This window comes from Lepisosteus platostomus, unplaced genomic scaffold, assembly GCF_059453375.1.
Source record: "Lepisosteus platostomus isolate fLepPlt1 unplaced genomic scaffold, fLepPlt1.hap1 Scaffold_30_H1, whole genome shotgun sequence".
NCBI lineage: Eukaryota > Metazoa > Chordata > Actinopteri > Semionotiformes > Lepisosteidae > Lepisosteus > Lepisosteus platostomus.
Window position 1 is genome coordinate 1144874 of NW_028291658.1, and position 17067 is coordinate 1161940.

At 43.4% G+C, this 17067-nt stretch overlaps 3 non-coding genes across 3 annotated transcripts; 1 reads left to right on the forward strand and 2 right to left on the reverse strand.

Annotated features, from left to right (window-relative positions):
• Positions 1-1238: 1238 nt before the first annotated feature.
• trnai-aau (transfer RNA isoleucine (anticodon AAU)) lies at positions 1239-1312 on the reverse strand. The gene has a single exon. It is a non-coding gene; the product is annotated as a tRNA-Ile (tRNA).
• Positions 1313-1871: 559 nt separating this feature from the next.
• On the reverse strand, positions 1872-1942 carry trnag-gcc (transfer RNA glycine (anticodon GCC)). Its single transcript has one exon. It is a non-coding gene; the product is annotated as a tRNA-Gly (tRNA).
• A 6941-nt stretch (positions 1943-8883) lies between these two features.
• On the forward strand, positions 8884-8965 carry trnas-gcu (transfer RNA serine (anticodon GCU)). The gene has a single exon. It is a non-coding gene; the product is annotated as a tRNA-Ser (tRNA).
• The last annotated feature ends 8102 nt before the right edge of the window (positions 8966-17067 follow it).

Sequence of the window (17067 nt, forward strand, 5' to 3'; positions counted from 1 at the left end):
TTAAGCGATCTAATCAGCACCAGCAGTGGGTGATTATTAACAAACGCTGCCGCACGAGTTAACCCACCTGCACACACTCCACCGTGCGGTACACAGTGCTATTTTTACCATCTTTACCTGCTTCCCGCTGCTCGGTATTGAGTCTATTCCTTGAGAGCTCTACCTGGCGTTTTTTCCATTACCTCGTTTATTCTGGATATTGGACTCCCCTTCTGCCTTTTTGACTTTGGACCTCGCCTCTCACCTCGGACTGTTTGCCACCAGTGTTCTCCCTGGATTACGACTTACCTTACGCCTCTTGACCACGAAACAAAGCAAAGCAGAGCAAAACAAAACGAACAAACGAAAACCCTCACGTCCCGCACTTGCATATAACGCCGTTACGTGCCCAAGCGGTATTGTACGTCATCCAAGCACTGCACCCCGGGGCGTATGGTATATGGGAACGAGCACACGCCACCAATCGTCTCGAATCACTCCCTACAGCTGTAAGGCGCCTTGAAGCGTGCACCCCCAACTTTCTTCTTTGCCCATCTGTGAAAGGTAAACTCTTGAGCAAACTCTGAACCAGCTCTAAGGAAACTAACCCGATTAGACGTTACTTTGACTCATCTTTTTACGCTCAGTGCTGGATTGCTCAAACTCCAGCTAGGGTTAGGGTTAGCATTCCCACGCTACTTAGACACTTTGTTTACGCTCAGTGCTGCATTATGGGAACTTCAGGACGAGTGGGTATTTTCTCCTATCTGTCAATTCTGTTTTGTTTTGGAGACTCTTGGCTGCCTTTGTTGTACAGTGCAGCGTGAAGGAAACATTTTCCAAAACTGTGTCAGCTCAAAAGTTGTAAGAAAACCTCTCCAGCTGCTTTAACTCTCTTCATTTTTGTCATTTAATGTGACACTCGATGTATAACTGGAGCCTCACATATGCAAATGGTGAGGCTCCAGTTCGACACCCAGTTCGACACCACTTTACAGTATATGACAAAAGCATGGCAGACTGTGCCGGACCGGCAGATAACTTCCGCTTATTTTTACCATATTAAACATTGGAAATCCTCCCACTTGTATTTGTGACACTTGATTTTGGCTCCACCTAAAACACTCTTAAATCTTCAAACACTTTTCTCTTCTCCCGCAACACTCTTGTCTGTCGGCACTATGTGGCAGCGTTGCATGACAACCCCTCTCACCACGGAAAGGAACCTAACAGCTTTGGTAAGAGAGGAGAAAAGGACCTAGCCAGTACGGGGCTCGAACCCGTGACCTTGGCGTTATTAGCACCACGCTCGAACCAACTGAGCTAACCGGCCTCACAACAGTGCTCCTCTCTGTGCTGCAAAAAATCGAACTCAGGGAATTTCTTTTGTCCTCCTTTGAATAGAAAGCCGTGTAATTCAGTGTACGGGCTTTCTCGTGCAGTTTCATGGTTCTTGTAACCCAAATCCTACACTGGCCTGAAGTGCCTCCCCATTTCACAGCATTTTTCAGCTGATTTAAAATGTACCTAAAGGAGAAGCATTATTGAAGACCATCAATTACCAAGAGCTTTTGTCAAAGGTTTTGGTGGTCATTTTGAATGACCACAGAGCGCTGTGACCTCGGTTTTACATCTCATCCAAAAGACAGCGCCCTTTTACAACACAGCATCTCCGTCACTATACTGGGGCATTGGGACCCACACAGACCTCAGGGTGAGCGCCCCCCCGCCGGCACCATTAACACCGCTTCCAGCTGGAAGCTTTGTTTTTCCCTGTAGCTCACCCTCATCCGGGTACTGACCTGGCTCACACCTGCTTAGCTTCAGTGGGTTTTTTGAGTTGCGAGTTGCAAGGGGATGCAAGTGATGGAGCCGCTCGCTGCAAAAGCCACTGCATTGGCCGGGAATCGAACCCGAGCCTCCCGCGTGGCAGGCGAGAATTCTACCACTGAACCACCAATGCTCAGTGCCTGAGCCTTCAAAAAAGACGCTTTTTTGGTGCTCTGTGCAAAACGCATCGACACCTGCTTCCAACTGCAAAATGCCATTCGCGGACGCTGAAGAACTTATTTCCAAGGCAGCGGGTACAAGCGATTGGGCGTTTTAAAACCACCAGGAACAGCAAAGAGGCGCACTTCTTTGCTTGCGCCGAAACACACCGACTGGAGGCGGACAACGTAGTCGGCAGGATTCAAATCTGCGCGGGGAGACCCCCATGGATTTCTAGTCCATCGCCTTAACCACTCGGCCACGACTACAGCAAGCCCCACTGCCGCTGCGTTCTTGCTACAATCTTACCTGGATCGCGAGGCGCCGGCGGAAGCCTATTTCAAAGTCGTTCTCCGTTTCAAAAAAACATTTCCAAAATACAAGCCTTGCAGACAGACACGCCTCAGAGGACTTAAGGGTGGCTTCATGTCGGAATGATAAAGTCTCCCCGTCCGGACATGAAAATGCCACTTTGTTACACACAAAAAAAGAATCAACAACAGAGAAATGCCCACAAGCATTTGAAAAGCCGCACCAGGTCGCACTTGAAATAGCTCTTACATTAGTGGTAGACGCAGGAATCGCCTTTTTATTTACTCTCTTACCAACGCGATGGAAAGCAAAACAAAGCAAAGCAGAGCAAAACAAAACGAACAAACGAAAACCCTCACGTCCCGCACTTGCGTATAACGCCGTTACGTGCCCAAGCGGTATTGTACGTCATCCTAGCACTGCACCCCGGGGTGTACGGTATATGGGAACGAGCACACGCCACGAATCGTCTCGAATCACTCCCTACAGCTGTAAGGCGCCTTGAAGCGTGCACCCCCAACATTCTTCTTTGCGCATCTGTGAAAGCTAAACTCTTGAGCAAACTCTGAACCAGCTCTAAGGAAACTAATCCGATTAGACGTTACTTTGACTCATCCTTTAAGGGACCTTTGTTAATTGGAGAAATCAATGATTTCGAATGAATTCTGTATGCGTTAAAAGACAGCTATACACAGAAAACATGCAGGACACTGCTCATGATGTTTCCCGAGCCGAAACACAGTGCGTTTTTCCAATCCATCTGACAAAGCCCGCCCACTGAAAACTGCAGCAGATCGTGTAAAGACGTTCAACTTTGTAACTACTGCACGCACAGGAAGCTGAATAAATTCCTCTTTTCAAACTGTCAAAGGTTTGCTTTGCGAACGCTGCAGGACATCGCACAATCTCTTTTGAATGGGGACAAACGATTTCTTATGAGGCGCACTAAGTACAGACGTTTAAAAAGCTCCACTCATGCCGACCATGCAGCATGAAGAAGCGCAACCTAACGTTTGCATTCCTAGCACTGTTGCATTCCGCGCATCAGTAGCTAAGAGAATATCATTTAAGGCTCTTGTTAATGCTGTTTCAGAAACCAGACTGAAATTTCTCAAGTATATTATTTGAATCCAGATACGATTGACGTTGGGCAACAACTATTCTCTCAAAACTTTTAGATTGAAATGGGACCTTTGAGACAGGCCTGTAGTTGTTAAGAACTTGTGGATCCAAATTTGACTTCTTAAGGAGCGGTCTAACAACCGCTACCTTAAATTGATCAGGTACAACGCCTGACGCAAGCGATGCATTCATCATACTAATTATAGGTCCTGCCAGTCCTTCGAGGGAATCTTTGACTAGCTGAGTGGGTATGGGATCTAGCGAACAGGTGGTTGACTTTGTCTTACGTCTGTGTTCATGAGTCCACCATAAGAAGAAATCTGAACAGGAGTGGTGATCATGCGAGGTCACCACGGAGGAAACCACTGCTCTCCCCCCCAAAAAAACCACCACTGCCCCTCTCAAGTTTGCTAAAGACCACATGGATGTTCCACAGCAACTCCTGAAACAATGTTCTGTGGACAGACGTGACAAAGGTTGAACTTGTTGGTAAATGTGCACAGCGTTATGTTTGGAGATAACAAAACACTGCATACCAACTCCAAAACCTCATCCCACCTGGGAAGCATGGCGGAGGCTGTACGGCTTGCAATCATCGAGGGACCGATGAATTCCAAGATGTATCAGGAAATTCTACAGCAGAATGTCAGGGTGTCTGCCTGTGATCTAAAACTCGAAAGACGCTGGGTCATGCAGCATGACAAAAACAAAGGAGTACATCAACAACAGAGTGGCTGAAACAGAAGAAATTCCATATTTTGGGATGGCCAAGTAAGAGTCCTGACCCCAATCCCATTGAAGTGCTGTGGCGTGATCTGAAGCAGGCCGTTCAGCGCAAGACATCCCAAAAATATACATGAACTGAAACAGTTTTGCATAGAGGAATAGGCCAAAATACCTCCTAACCGCTGCTCAGGTCTGACCAGCCGCTACAGAAAGTGGGGATTGAGGTTTTTGTCATAAAGGAGGTTCCACTAGCTCCTTAATATAAGGGTTCACGTACTTTTTCCATCAATGACCTTGATTGTTTAAACCATTTGGTCAATAAAGAAACAGCAATGTCAAATGTTGGGCGTGTGTTGTTTGTTAAATCAGACTCTCTTTATTAATTATTATGACTTAGATAAAGATAAGATCACATGTTAGGAGCCATTCATGCAGAAATCCACATCATTCCGAAGGGCTGTTTACAAAAGTTTTTCTCCCAACTGTATGTGAGAGAAAAGCAGAGACGCTCACTGAGTAAGGTGGGGTTGTAGCTTTGCAAATCACAAGGACATTTGTACGCTCAAAATGGGACAGGAGCACCCCAGATGGGACTCAAACCCACAATCCCTGGCTTAGGAGGCCAGTGTCTTAGCCATTAGGCCACTGGGGCATACTGGGTAGGGTCAATCACGCTGATGAGAGCCAGTTTTTTTTTCCTTTGCTTTTTCAAAGGGATCCCCAAAATTAGGGAAGTTAGGCAGCAGAAGGTTTACTGTGACCTGAGAAGGACCGGCATCCAATCACGGTGGTACACACACACACGCTCTCACTCATCTGAGCTACACGGCTACCAAGATGATCTCAGGTGCGCCGAGCTGGTACGGAACATATTGAACTGATCGACGACGAATTGTCTCTCAGACAGGCTTTTCACCTCTGAGCTCCCTGACTGACAGTGATCAGCTAGGTAGTGAAACAGTCAGCTGCTTCTAAGCCTTAAACAGCTGCATCTCGGCGCTTCCACGGAGAGATGATTTGAAAGCCGAACATCGCCCATTGGGAACACCTTTCTATCACTAGTTTAAGAGACTCTTAAGGTCTTGCAGAGGTGCCTGTCTAATAGCATGTGTTTTGCAAGCTATAGGTGTTTAGGCTGAGGCAGAATGCCTGTTAACAAAATGTTTTTCTAAAGGGGCCTCGCACTCTTTTCCAAGCAATGGTCACCATCCCCACCGAGTGTCACAATGTAGTCATGTCCTAGGACATCACCTGTTAGTCTCCATTTGTCTGCCACCAACACTTTAGGTTACGGAGTCACAACCGCACCCCGGAGACCAGAGGAGCCATTGGCGTTCTGGCGGCGCAGATTGGGCTGAAGGTGGGACGCTTGAATCTCGCTGTTGGAGGCTGTCTGAAACTGACCCAAGCCTTTCCCTTGAATTAAATGTAAATAAGAAATGAACCCCAGATGCACATGGAATCAATCACGTGTTTCCTTTGAGCCGTTTCAGAGACTGCTCCAGAGTTTACCTTGCACAGATGCGCAAAGATTAATGATGGGGGTGCACGCTTCCAGGCGTCTTACAACTGTAGGGACTGTTTAGAGACAATTCGTAGCTTGTGCTCATTTCCCTCTATTCCCCGTGTTGCAGTGGTAGGATGACGTAAATTCCTGCTTCGACACGTAACGGCATTATAATCAAGTGCAGGAGCTGAGGGCTTTAGTTTTGTTTCGTTTTCCATGGCGTTCGTAAGCGCGCAAATCAAAGGCAATTCCTGCGTCTAACACGAATGTAAATGCTTTTGAAAGTGCAGTGTGGTGCAGCTTGTAAAATCCTTTTCCACATTTGTGGTTTGTTGATGTTTTTTCTGTCTGCCAAAGTTGCATTTTGACATCCGGACTGGGGGACTTTATCATTTGAACGTGAAGCCAGCCTTAAACCCTCTGAGGCGTGTCTGTCTGCCGGCACGAATCTTGTGAAAGGTATTTTTTTTTTTAACGGAGAGCGACTTTAAAAAGGTTTCCGCAGCCACCTCGCACTCCGTGTTAGATTATAGGAGGAATGCGGCGGCAGCAAACTCGCTTTTGTCGTGGCCGAGTGGTTAAGGCGATGGACTCGAAATGCGTTGGGGACTCCCCGCGCAGGTTCGGAACTTGCTGACTCCGGCGTCTGCCGCACGTCACCTTGTGCCTGCGCGGCAAAGGCAAAGTGCCGCTTCTCCTTTCCCGGTACTATAAAAACGCTAAATCGCTTGGACCCGCTGCCATGGAAAGCAGTTCTTCAGATTACCACACACTCTGCGTTCGCACCTCTGGTGCTCTACTTATGCCTTTGAAAACCTAATGAATAAAGCTGAAAGAACCGACACGATATGTAGGTGCTCGTAAAGCACGCAGTAAAGAACTGTTAACAGCAAGGGTTTCAGTGGGTTAACTGAGGAGAAGGCGTGATCGCTAATTGTTGACTTTTTATTTGGTGTTAGAAACACTCTTACTGTGCATGACGTGCAACAAATGTAGCCACAGAAATTGCATCACGCTTTCATGTATGCTAATGCAGACACCAACGTTGCCTAGATAGAAAACCGAAATAGCCGTGGGTTTGCTTGCTGGTCTGAAGGATCTCTCTTCGAATCTCTATCATTTGTCAATGGAAGTAAAAGGCGCTGCAATCTCATACGTTCAGAATCAAACCCGCAGCTGTTGTTCGACTTTATTTCTTGACTAATTACAACTGAGTGTCGCATGAGCAGTTACGTAAACTTGTCTGGTATATTTGAACACAAATGCCGTTCTTCAATTAAAACTAACAGTACATTGTCAGGGACATTCAGTTCTATACAAACAAGAGACAGACAAGAGAATATTTCTACCTTTCATGTGGACTACGTGTTGATTTACTGATCGGAATAATTGAAAAGTTCGGGTTCATAGCCGATGCAGTGCGTGCTAATTAGAACAACAGCAACACTGAGCTCTCAGCACCGTACTGAGCCCAGGTGTTTTTCTAAAGCTGTCAGGTGCAGTTCATTTACATGAAGGAAATCTCTTACTGGGTACGATTACAATACAGTAAGTAGCACAGGCTACTTAGAGAGTAGCCTGATGCGTTTAAAAACGACCCGAGCCAGGCAAAAGTCGAACCTACAATCTCCTGATCCGTAGTCAGACGTGTTATCCATTGCACCACTGACCCTGGTGCAACACTGCAGGACTGCAACCCGGTGAGCTCAGCACTGCAACTAGTAAAATACCCCCGGTCCATTCTTTTCCAAAAGTGAGAAACACCTGTTTTCTACATTTTGTCTGTTTTAAAACCATATCTCTTTAAACCAAACCAAGAGTTTGTCTTTTGCTCTGATATTCTGATTCATTTCGATTTCAAAGAAAAAAAAAACTACCTTCCAAAGCATCATAAAATTGTCCCTTCTTCCAGACTCTACTTCTCTCTTGTAGTAGTACAGCAGACCTTTCCAGGTGAGCAGATCACAGAGTCCGAAATGAGCTTCCTCCATCAAGCAAAGTACCTGAACATGACTCTGTCATCATAAAAGCGCCCCTGTAATAAAGAAATTCAATCTGAAATCAAGAGGGCAGTTGCCTACTGAAATACAAGAAGTCATCAATTTTAACCTAGCAACACATTAAAGGCTGCATCTATACAAGTACGATTCTAGAAATGCTCACCAGATTACGTTTTAAGAAGGAACTGCGCTTCAGGTTCTGCCGAGATCTTAACTCGGATGGCAGGATTCAGAGTCCGGAGTGCGGACTGATGGCGCACGGAGGGTCCATATACTGTGGATCCCTCAGTGATCTTCCGCGTATTCAAACCACCAGCGTGTGACTCCCCTGTCCCCGTGACCTCATTGCTCTGCTCTCTCCTCTGTGCAGCCAAGCCCGATTCACGGTAAAGTGAAAAAAAATATGCCCTCAACGTGAGATTTACTCTGGAGCGAGGATAGATGTTACCTTTTTATCATTGAACAGGATGTATGTGATGTGGCGACTAGGTTCAATTTTGTATCCTCTTTAAAAGATTAAGGACTCGGGTGAGCGTGATTTACCACCCTTTCAGCTAAGAACCCGACGTGCGCACCGTTTAAGCTGCATAGACTCGGTTGTTTAACTCTTCTCCATTAGCAGGGTTAAGGTTAAAGAAAAAAAACATTGCTAACTTCTTTTTTTTTTGCCAGCTGCTAGCGCTGATTAGCAAGGTTTGTATTTCATGTTTTGCAAGTTGCATCCATTTTAAGAAAAACAAGTCGTGTTAAAGACAGGAAATGAATACTTGCATTTAATTAAGTCTAGCCATAGGCAGTTATCCACTGGGATTCAGACCCAGGGTCTCCTGTTTACTAGACAGGCACTTTAACCAACTAAGCCAGAGCGCCCCAGGAGTGCTGTCCTTTTGCAGCCACTTGGACACACCACTCAGACACATCTGCATTCGGTGTGTGCTCCGCCTGCTCGCTGAGCAAGTTGCCACCTTTACATACAATAGCAACATCGACACCAAGAGAAAGGATGACAAATGGCTTTTATCTGGAACTTTTCATGTCCAAGGAGCTCAATGTGCTTTCTGTGTACAACAGGGCCACTGAACTCCACGCTGGCCACTGAACCACAGCAGTGGCTTGCTGGCTTGACATCTCCCAAGGAAAATGTTGAAACCGCATGTGGAACAGGAAAATGACCCTCGAGTACGAGGGAAAAAAAAGAAAAAGATCATCTGGAGCGCGCCAACCCAGCTGGGACAGCCCAGTTTTGTTGACGAGGTGGCCGAGTGGTTAAGGCGATGGATTGCTAATCCATTGTGCTTTGCACGCATGGGTTCAAATCCCATCCTCGTTGGTTTCCATGTCTGTTTCCATTCTGTTTTTGATCCCTATTGCTCAATGCACAGTGAAAGCATTGCATACATGTGTCTGACAATGAGAAATGGGCCCCTGAGACAGTCATTTGCCTGTTTCACAAATGATCGTATTTTACTAGAGATTCTGTTTGGGATTCAGATGTGCATTCGGACAGCAATCCCTTTCAAGAAATGATACGTTCTGGATGAGGTCAAAGGTGCATCATTTGGACACTTTGTGGGCTTGAAATACAAAGAAAATCATGTTCTATGGTACAAGATAAATACAAAACTTAAGCTTTTATTATAATTAGATTTGTTTATAAAGCATAAGCAATCATTTATTACATTAATATATGTAAAAATAACATTTTAGCATCATACGTTTAGTATATTTAGTCCCTAATGCTGAAAGAAATGATCATAGAACATGACTTCTAACCTTACCTGCGGTGTTTTTGATCCCTATTGCTCAATGCACAGTGAAAGCATTGCATACATGTGTCTGACAATGAGAAATGGGCCCCTGAGACAGTCATTTGCCTGTTTCACAAATGATCGTATTTTACTAGAGATTCTGTTTGGGATTCAGATGTGCATTCGGACAGCAATCCCTTTCAAGAAATGATACGTTCTGGATGAGGTCAAAGGTGCTGGAACACTGTATTTAGGATGTGTTTGCAGTTATTCTGTGTTTCTAGCTTCAACCCAGTGATATATAGATATATATATGCTCATTGATTTTTTGGTACATGCCCAGGGCAATAATCATTATGAGGATTTATTTCCATATGTGCTAGAGGTAGTGTTGTGAAATTCTTCAACACACTGGATCGCAGGTTTAAACCTGCACTCTTACTCCTTAAATACCAACAAATGCAGATATGTAGCAATCATATTGTAGCGGACACTCATTTGCCTGTTTCACAAATGATCATATTTTACTAGAGATTCTGTTTGGGATACGGATGTGCATTCTGACAACAATCTCTTTCAAAAAATGATTTTATCTTATCGCAGCTTTGCCCCTCTTGCCTCTTTGGAAAATATCTCCATCTTGTGGTCGTTGTTGGTAATGTCTAGACAATATCTCCATCTTGTGGTCGTTGTTGGTAATGTCTAGACAATATCTCCATTATGTGGTCGTTGTTGGTAATGTCTTCTTATGCCCTTTTTTATTTCAATTCTTTATTAGTTGATTCTAGAATCTCTACAATAGAGCTGAAAATATCAGTTTTATAGCAGACAATATGGCATTATTTATAGTCCAATTAGAAACTTATTACCCTGTTTTTAACATAATAACAAATTAAAATTGATTAAAACTAAGTTTGGAACACCAGGGAACATAAAAAATGATTTTTAGGAAAACCATGAGGTTCTCTGTGTCCGATGCCTGCAAGGGGAGAAAGCTAGAATCCTTTGCTTTTTCAAAATTTGAAAATAAACATCATATAACAACAGCTTTCATTCCTAGGAGTGAAAAATAACTTTTGAAGACATATTAGTTTCTAAAACACTACAATAAAGTTAAAAACATCCGTTTTATATTACTTTTAGTATTTTTAGTGAAATTAGTCATTTATTGCACTATTTTTTAATATAATCTCTAATTAAAAGTGAATAGAATTAAGTTTGGAGCAACAAGGAACACAAAAAAAAATATTTTAAGGAAAAAAATGATGTCTTCTGTGCCAGGTGCCTGCAAGGGGAGAAAGCTAGAATCCTACCCAGGCTCCTGGAGCTCTGTCCTGGCTAAAGGAGGGTGAATCCATCCCCTTCAAAGCTCCATGAAAAAATGATCATTTAAAATTTGAAAAAAAAAAACATCATATAACAACAGTTTTCATTCATATGAGTGAAAAACAACCATTTTTGAAGACATATTAGTTTCTAAAACACTACAATAAAGTTGAAAACATCTGTTTTATATTACATTAATTTTTGTGAAATTAGTCATTTATTGCACTATTTTTAATAAAATCTCTAATTAAAAGTGATTAAAATTAAGTTTGGAACAACAAGGAACACAAAAAAAAAAGATTTTAAGGAAAAAAATATTGTCTTCTGTGCCAGGTGCCTGCAAGGGGAGAAAGCTAGAATCCTACCCAGGCTCCTGGAGCTCTGTCCTGGCTAAGGATATTAGATATTAGGATATTAGGATATTAGCCCAAGGATATTAGAGAGTCACCTTCTCTAAACTCCTTCAAATCCAGACTCAAAACCCTCCTTTTCAGAAAAGCCTTTACTTAACTGGTTCCATTCTTCACCCCTCTGCTCTTCTAAATACCATCTTCTACGGTCTCCTCTATTGTTACTGTTGTATTGTTGTAATCATAATTGTGTCCTGTCTTGTGAAATTTTCTTATTTATTGTTGTAGTCTTCTTATTTATTGTTATTGTCATCCTGTAAAGCGCTTTGAGAAGCCACCTTTAAAGGCGCTATATAAAATAAAGTTTATTATTATTATTATTATTATAAAGGAGGGTGAATCCATCCCCTTCAAAGCTCCATGAAAAAATGATATTTTTAAATTTGAAAAAAAAACATTATAGAACAACATCTCTTGGTCCACAGAGTGAAAAAATCCAACTTTGAAGAAAATCCATTGACTGATCCCCGAATCCTGAAGTTTCTTCGCATGATATCGGGCTTGCAACCACTTTCTGGAAAATGATGAAAAATGCCAAAAATGAAAAAAAAGTTATCAATTCTAGAGCCTAAGAGGAAAATAAGACAAATGTATATCTCCAAATAATTTTATGTGCTTCAGAAGAGCCCAGGAAAGTTTTTTGCATACATGAAACCACGCCCGTTTGCACATAAGCAGACATGGTTGCACACACGACTGCATGAAAGCACACGTGCATGCGAAGTCATCCTGTTGAGCATTTGAAAAGCCGCACCACGCCGCACTTGAAATAGCTCTTACATTAGTGGTAGACGCAGGAATCGCCTTTTTATTTACGCTCTTACCAACGCGATGGAAAGCAAAACAAAGCAAAGCAGAGCAAAACAAAACGAACAAACGCAAAACCCTCACGTCCCGCACTTGCATATAACGCCGTTACGTGCCCAAGCGGTATTGTACGTCATCCTAGCACTGCACCCCGGGGCGTACGGTATATGGGAATGAGCACACGCCACGAATCGTCTCAAATCACTCCCTACAGCTGTAAGGCGCCTTGAAGCGTGCACCCCCAACATTCTTCTTTGCGCATCTGTGAAAGGTAAACTCTTGCGCATCTGTGAAATTCTAGAAAAGGATTCTAGCTTTCTCCCCTTGCAGACATCGGGCACAGAGGACCTCATGGTTTTCCTAAAAATCTTTTTTTTTTGTGTTCCTTGTTGTTCCAAACTTAATTTTAATCACTTTTAATTAGATATTTTATTAAAAATAGTGCAAAAAATGACTAATTTCACTAAAAATAATGTAATATAAAACTGATGTTTTTAACTTTATTGTAGTGTTTTAGAAACTACTATGTCTTCAAAAATGGTTATTTTTCACTCCTAGGAATGAAAGCTGTTGTTATATGATGTTTATTTTCAAATTTTGAAAAAATCAAAGGATTCTAGCTTTCTCCCCTTGCAGGCATTGGACACAGAGAACCTCATGGTTTTCCTAAAAATCATTTGTTATGTTCCCTGGTGTTCCAAACTTAGTTTTAATCAATTTTAATTTGTTATTATGTTAAAAACAGGGTAATAAGTTTCTAATTGGACTATAAATAATGTCATATTGTCTGCTATAAAACTGATGTTTTCATCTCCATTGTAGAGATTCTAGAATCAACTAATAGAGAATTAAAATAAAAAAGGGCATAAGAAGAAATTACCAACAACGACCAGAAGATGGAGATGTTGTCTAGACATTACCAACAACGACCACAAGATGGAGATATTGTCCAAAGAGGCAAGAAGGGCAAAGCCGCGATAAGGAGATTGCTGTCAGAATGCACATCCGGATCCCAAACAGAATCTCTAGTAAAATATGATCATTTGTGAAACAGGCAAATGAGTGTCTGCTACAATATGATTGCTACATATCTGCATTTGTTGGTTTTTAAGGAGTAAGAGTGCAGGCGGTTTAAACCTGCTATCCAGTGTGTTGAAGTATTTCACAACACTACCCCTAGCACATCTGGAAATAAATCCTCATAATGATTATTGCCCTGGGCATGTACCAAAAAATCAGTGAGCATATACATATATCGCTGTGTTGAAGCTAGAGACACAGAATAAGTGCAAACACATCCTAAATACAGTGTTCCTGCACCTTGACCTCATCCAGAATGTATCGTTTTTTGAAAGCGATTGCTGTCAGAATGCACAACTGAATCCCAAACAGAATCTCTAGTCAAATATGATCATTTGTGAAACAGGCAAATGAGTCTCTCAGGTGCCCATTGCTCATTTTCAGACACATTTATGCAATACTTTCACCATGCGTTGAGCAATAGGGATTAAAGATACCAGAGGTAAGGTTTAAAAGTGATTCTGAGGTGCAACACATCAGCGAAACAGCTAGGGATCTGAAATGCGGGGTTTGAGAGCCCTTCAGGGAACACCGTACCCTAAAGGTACCAGAAGTCCACTAGTATAAGCATTAAGTCACTGTCAGCCCTGTTGTAATGTGATTGCTACATATCTTCATTTCTTTGGTTTTTAAGGAGTAAGAGTGCAGGGGGTCTAAATCTGCGATCCAGTGTGTTGAAGTATTTCACAACACTACCTGTAGCCCGTCTGGAAATAAATCCTCATTCTGATTATTGACCTGGGCATGTACCAATAAATCACTGAGTATATATATATATCACTGTGTTGAAGCTAGAGACCTGTATGTAATAATATGATGCTAAAATGTTATTTTCACATGTAAGAAAACCGGCTCAGGGACGCCAAATATGTAATGTTGCCATAGCAAAATTAAATGTAGTGGCTCTCTGAAGGCACCAGTTCTGTAGGGTTTGGGCATTTACTGAGACAATTATTAATTGTAGCAGTAAATCACAAAGTTGATTCTTTTGATGGCTTTAGAATCCAACCATGTGACATAACTCAAACAACGCGCACACACAGGTACTAATACACGAGGATACATTTATTAATACATAAAATATGCATGTAAACCTAACAGATCTTATCGAGAGGGTTATCAGAATACAAAAGATATATATTCAGTCAGTTACGAAGTGTTACACATATCAAGAGGACATACGTTCAGTATATCATTCATTAAGACCGTTTCGTTAATGAACTTGGTTATAACTTCTACATTAGATACTCAAACAAGTACATAACTCTTAGGAATTAAATTGATATCAACTGGTTGGGATAACAATTGAATTCTCGAGCTGTAATGCATTGAAGTTGAATACTCATCCAATCTTTGGGGATTCAGATCTTCCTGCGGGCACAAAGAAACAGTTGCAGGCTGTTGCTGTCCAATCCGCGCTCTCTGGCTCCGTGCCAGGCTGTGCTGTGCGGCTTGTGACGCTGCGCTGCTGATGCTCACTGTGGGCTTTAACTAGCAAAGTTTGTGCACAGGAGAAAAGATGATTGTGGGTCCCAGCAAGTCAGGAAGAGAACCGGTTCGTTTCTGATGAAGAGCTAGTTCTGAATAGTGATTCAGCTGTCCACAGTTCCGACCTGTTCACAAGGCCTGCTGCTGGTGCTAACCTCGGGTGGATCCTCTGGTTATTCTCTGGCAACCTCCGCTCTAGACTCTTAGAACAAAGGAAAGTTCTGGCACTCGGACACACTGGCCGTTCCGTGGTTGTCCGGGCTGAGTCTCAGGATGGTCAGGAGGCGCGCTGCGAGAATGTCCTGCCCTTGGGAGCCTTCTGCTCCTGGGCCGTCCTGCCCTGGAATTCTCCTTTGAATTCCCTTTAGAATTGTCCACAGAATCCTCTGAATCCTCCCTTCTGAATCTTACTGAATCTCACAGGCTCTCTGTGTTGCCTGTTTTTACCTGGAGGAACTTCAGCTCATTGATTGGCTGAAAGTTCCATGGGCATCAGAGTCCCACGTGGGTTACTCGGCCCTACCAGTCCCTGATTGATTGATCAAGGTGAGATATGAGTCACTTAGTCCTGACACTTAGTAATGCAGTCCAGATGTCCAACTGGCACTCCCTAGACAGATAGGCGCCAATGGATGACCATTGATCATGATAGCCAGGCTTAGCTAAGTGCATCCCCCTTTGGGAGCTGTCCTAGGACCTTAAATCACCCTGCAGAACAGTTTCTCTGTGGCTGCACCACAGAGATGAACAGAGAAATGGGGCCTCATTTGGGAAGGCTCAGAACACTTAATTCTGCCTTATAAATAAGCCTCGCCGCTACATATCCCCCCTTTTTGAAGGTCACGAGGTCCTGAGGCGTTGTTGCCTTCAAAACAAAACAGAGTTAAGTGATGTCCCTTGCCATTAGAACATTAATCTTAAATGTCCACATTACTCCTCGAGAATTCATACCAGTGTTGGATACAAACAGGATGAATAACATCTGGAGTATGTATAAACACGGTAGGAGACATTATCTAGGTCTAGGAATTACACATCAGGAAGTTCACTGTCAATATCTGATACCTCTGTAGTAGATATTTGGGGAGAAATCACTTCCTTTCTTTTGACATGCTACCTTTGACTCATTCATGCTACCCAGATTACATTTTGATGCAAGAGTACAGCATTCAGAGTACACTGTCAGTCATGATCCAGCTTCCCAGCAGCAGTGTTAAAATATAACCAGTTCCTGTTCCCAGCCCCGCGATAAACCACAACACCTGTGTTGGGTATCTGCTAGGGTGGTTTGGAGGTTTGTTCCATTAAAGCAAACTAACTACCTGTACCTCTTCAGGGCTTACTGTTTCTTGGATTTCTATCCAATTTAATAGTGTGGCACCTGAAGGCATCCATGACCTCAAGTTTGGTCTTATGTTGTCTGGTTCCAGACCGTACAGTGTTAAGTTACCATGCTGTACTATGGCCTCCTCGGGAACTTGCAGGAAAACTGTTTGATTAGGTAGCTGCATTGTGGTAGCTGTATCATGCCTGTCACAAGTCATAGTGTCAGTTAAATGTGGTGTGCTGACCAGCCATTTACTTCCTACCTGCTCTTCATGGGGTTCATTAACCTCCCTCTGCTCGTTAGTAGCTTTACACCCTTCATTGGTGAATCGTTTAGACACAGCCAATGGATAGCTTTGGTAGCCATACCCATCTCAAGATTTGGAACCAAATTCAATCTTGGATTGCCTTCTGGGTGAGCTATGAGCGATGGGGTTAATGTCACATACTCCTCTACTGAGAAGAGTGGAATCAAGTGGGTTGGGAATCGTGCCGTGGTTAGACTGGCTACAGTGGCACTAAGCTCCCTTAATAGGTCTTGTGTCAACATTCTGGCCTGTTGCACACAAGCATAAACCCACTGTATAACACCAACAATCATGTCCACTGGTTGGGGAATAAGGTTTAACCCTGTTGCATAGGAAATTGCCTGTAGGGTTTTCCCTAAGCTTTCCAACTTTTGCTGCTGTCGATACAGTCTGTCACTACCCTCCGGCATCTCTGACCCCTGCCTTCTTGGGGCAGTCAGGGTGAGAGTGCCAGTAGCACACAAACCTACCAGAAAAAAGCAAACGTGCAACAGTGGCGGCAGCAATCAGTCCTCCCAAAAGTTTTTTCGGGTGGCTGATCCCAGTCATCTCCTTCTGAATGACTGTCGCCTTTCTAAGCTGGCGCAGCGTGTACATGGTGTCTTTCTCAGTATGCCCTGTGGCATCTTGGGCACCAACATCCTGGAAATATGGGGAGATCTGACGCAGCTGCTGATGCTGCTCCTCCTTTTCCAGGGCATCTGCTTTTTCGATTTGTTCATGCCTGTGCTCTAGGAACCCTGCAGGGGGCGGTGCAGCGGTGGAGCATGCCTGACCCTCGGCTGAGTGGTCATCTGGAGCACCTGAGTGATCTGGGATTGTTACCCCATTCTCACTGTTCAGGTCCACCCTGCACACTTCCTGATTGAGGAATCCCTCTATCGGCATGTTTACAATCGTTCGCTGGGCGTGGGTGTAGGACACCTGCTCGCTCCCCCC